The sequence below is a fragment of the Theropithecus gelada genome, chromosome X (genome assembly GCF_003255815.1).
Source record: "Theropithecus gelada isolate Dixy chromosome X, Tgel_1.0, whole genome shotgun sequence".
Lineage (NCBI taxonomy): Eukaryota > Metazoa > Chordata > Mammalia > Primates > Cercopithecidae > Theropithecus > Theropithecus gelada.
The window spans coordinates 118,046,372-118,050,417 of NC_037689.1; positions in this window are offsets into that span (position 1 = coordinate 118,046,372).

Consider the following 4,046-nt stretch of genomic DNA (forward strand, 5'->3'; position numbering starts at 1 on the left):
TTAACTCTGACTGCACATTATAATCTATGGAGCTTGTTATAAAACATCTATCCCTGGACCTCACCCACCCCTAGAGATCCTAACATTTTCTAAATACCTACTCTATGCTATGCCCCATGCCTTGCCCTAGGTGTAGAGGAAATCCAGTCATGGACCCTGCCCCTCAATTCATAGTTGAGGGGCAAAGATGGATAAATAAAAAACTATAATTCATCAAGAAAATACAGTATAATTCCATGTTCTTTTCTTAATCTAGTTTCTCATAAAATTGTGCCAGTATGGGTAAGGTAAACATGGATTCGTTCAACAAGTCCTTGTATATAGGAGGAGGAGTGTTTCCTGGAATCTTGGGTGACATAAATTGAGGATTTTTAAAAAATAGTAGGACGAGGCTAGGTATGGCTCATACCTGTAATCACAGCACTTTGGGAGTCTGAGGCAGGCAGATCACTTGAGGTCAGGAGTTCAAGACCAGCCTGGGGCAACATGGCAAAATTCTGTCTCTACTAAAAATACAAAAATTAGCTGGGCATGGTGGCGGGCACCTGTAATCCCAGCTACTCAGAAGGTTGATGCAGGAGAAACACTTGAATCCAGGAGGCAGAGGTTGCAGTGAGCCAAGATCGTGCCACTGCACTACAACCTGGGTGACTCTGTCTCAAAAAAAAAAAAAAAAAAAAAATATATATATATATATATGTATATATACACACACACATATATAGTAAGATATACATGAATGTCCATAGAAGTTTCATTTGTAATAGCCAAAAATGAAACAGCCCAGATATCCTTCAAAGGATGAATAATTAAACAAACTGTGGTACATCTATAACTTGGAATACTACTCAGTAAGAAAAAGGAATGAATTATTGATGCACATGACAACATGGATGAATCTCCAGACTATGCTGATTATGTTGAGTGAAAAAGGCTGATCCCCAAAGGTGACATACTGTATGATCCCATCTGTGTAATCTTCTTGAAATGACAGAATTATAGAGATGGAAGAGTGATTAGTGGTTGTTAGGGGTTAGGGAAGCTGAGAGGGAGTGAGGGAGGGAGGTATGGTTATGAAATGGTAACATGAGGGATCCTTGTGGTGACTAAAATGTTCTATGTCTTGATTGATTGTTGTGGTGGTGATGCAAGGCTATACTATGGTAAAATTATATATAACTAAGCACTCACCCACACACCACATGCAAATATACATGTAGAACTGGTGAAGTCTGAATAAGCACTGTGGATTGTATCAATGTCAATTTCTTGGTTTTGATATTGCACTATAGTTGTATAAGATGCTCACATTGGAGGATACTGAGGAAAAGGTGTGTAGGACTTCCTTATACGTGCCTTGCAATCTTCTGTGAATCTATAATTGGTTCAAAAAATAATAGTCTGAGAAGCTGCTAACCAGAAATCAAAAGGATTAAAAATGTCAGACACATTTGTAAATGCAAAACTACAAATGGTGACATTAGGAGAACCTGGGAATATAGTTAATCTTCAATGTTACAAGGAGGACAGTCTCAGGGAATATTACATTTTATTTTTATTTTATTTTATTTTGTTTTGGACACACGGTCTTTGGATGCACTTAGCCCAGGCTGGAGTGCATTGGCACCATCTCAGCTCACTTCAACCTCCACCTCTCAAGTAGCTGGGACTACAGGCATGCACCACCATGCCAGGCTAATTTTTTTTTGTCCTTTTTGTAGAGATGGGGTTTTGCCATGTTGGCCAGGCTGGTCTCAAACTCCTGACCTCAGGTGATCTGCCTGCCTTGTCCTCCCTAAGTGCTAGGATTACAGGCGTGAGCCACAGAGCCTAGAGCCCGGCCAGGAATATTACATTTAAAAACAGGTAAGTTTCATTGTTTTTCCAGTTATAAAAGAATGTTTCTTGTGGAAAATTTAGAACATGTAGCCCCAAAAACATTATTAATAATCCTACCAATTTGAGATAACCATTATTTTTCAGCATTTAGAGTGTTTTTTTGTTTGTTTGTTTTGTTTTTAGCTATAGAGTCTCTATTGCCCAGGCCGGAGTGCACTGGTTTGATCATAGCTCACTGCAGCCTCAAACTCCTGGGCTCCAGAGATCCTACTGACTCAGCCTCCCCAGTAGCTGGAACTACAGGCACGTGCCACCACATTCAGCTAGTTTTCTTTTTAGTAGAGATAAGGTCTTGCTATGTTGCCCAGGCTGGTCATGAACTCAAGCTTCCGCTTCGACCTCCCAAAGTGTTGGGATTACAGGCATGAACAACCATACGCAGTCTTTTTTTTCTATGCATAAAATTAAAACAAACATTTTCATACTCAGCAATACATTTTTTTCCTCGTTTTTAAAGAATCATTTATTTTGAGCCAGCCTGGATAAAAAAGATCATTTATTAATATAACTTTAATGTACATATAGTATTCTATCATATGGATGCAGAATTAATGATTTACCCAAACCACTATTTTGAACATTTAGGTTGTTTTCAAATTTTTGGTATTACAGATACTGCTGCAATATATATCATTGTACATACATCTTTATATGTATCCCTGATTACTTCCTTAGTATGAATCCTTTGGAGCAAAATTATTGGGTCAAAGATTATATACGTTTTTAAAGTTTTTGCTACATCTGGCTAAATTGCCTGTCAGAAATTTTCCACCTATTGTTTTTTTCCAGAGCATATTCCTGGTTGCTGATGTCAGCAACAAGGCTGGATAGTCCCACTGTGCCAATTCGTTTGCTCCTTAGTTCAGTGCTATAGAATCTAGCACAATGCTAAGTACATACTAGGCCCTCAGAAATATTTGTTGATTTAATATCTTTCATAATGTATTCTTTGAAATTTGCATCTGGAACTGGTGAGAAACAAAATAACCACAATATTACCGTGCTTTAACCCCGAATTATATTACTGACATCTAGTGAAGAGTAAGGTCTTGAGGCAATAGGACAGCACGTTTTTTTTTTTGTTTTTGTTTTTTGAGACGGAGTCAAGCTCTGTCGCCCGGGCTGGAGTGCAGTGGCCGGATCTCAGCTCACTGCAAGCTCCGCCTCCCAGGTTTACGCCGTTCTCCTGCCTCAGCCTCCCGTGTAGCTGGGACTACAGGCGCCCGCCACCTCGCCCAGCTAGTTTTTTGTATTTTTTAGTAGAGACAGGGTTTCACCGTGTTAGCCAGAATGGTCTCGATCTCCTGACCTCGTGATCCACCCGTCTCGGCCTCCCAAAGTGCTGGGATTACAGGCTTGAGCCACCGCGCCCGGCCAGGACAGGCACGTTTTTACAGAGAGGAATGATCTGGGAAAAATCTGGAGGCTCTGAAGTAGGAAGCAGAAATCACCGGAGGTTTCTGGGAGTAGACTGAGAGAGTCTAAAAGGAGGAGAGAGAGGCCACTTGTGAAGTGCACCCACTCCATCGGTTTGCTGGAAAGGGAAAAGTGTCTGAGGCATCAGGGTAGTTGTTGGGGAGATGGGAAAAAGGCTCCCTGCTTCCTGCTACTCACTCCTGTAAGCACTCGGGATGCTAATTGACCTGGCAGCTTGGATATAAAAGTATCTAGTGTGCAAACTTCTCCCAGCAGAGGTCTGGGCAGAATTATGCTCAACTGTGCTTTTATTTTTAATTATTATTATTATTATTATTATTTTTCCAAAACGGAGTCTTGCTCTGTCACCCAGGCTGGAGTGCAGTAGCGCGATCTCAGCTCACTGCAACCTCCGCCACCCGGGTTCAAGCAATTCTCCTGCCTCAGCTAGTAGCTGGGATTACAAGCGCCCACCACCACACCCGGCTAATTTTTTTTTTTTTTTTTTTGTAGAGACGGGGTTTCGCCATGTTGGCCAGGCTGTCTCCAACTCCTGACCCCGTAATCCACCCACCTCGGCCTCCCAAAGTGCTAGGATTACAGGCGTGAGCCACCGCACCCGGCCGTGCTTTTATTTTTCATTTGGGGGAGGGAAGGCACAGGTTTCATCTGTCTTTCCAAGTTTTCCCCTTTATGTCCTGCATGTGGCTGTTACCAGTTACGTGGGAGCA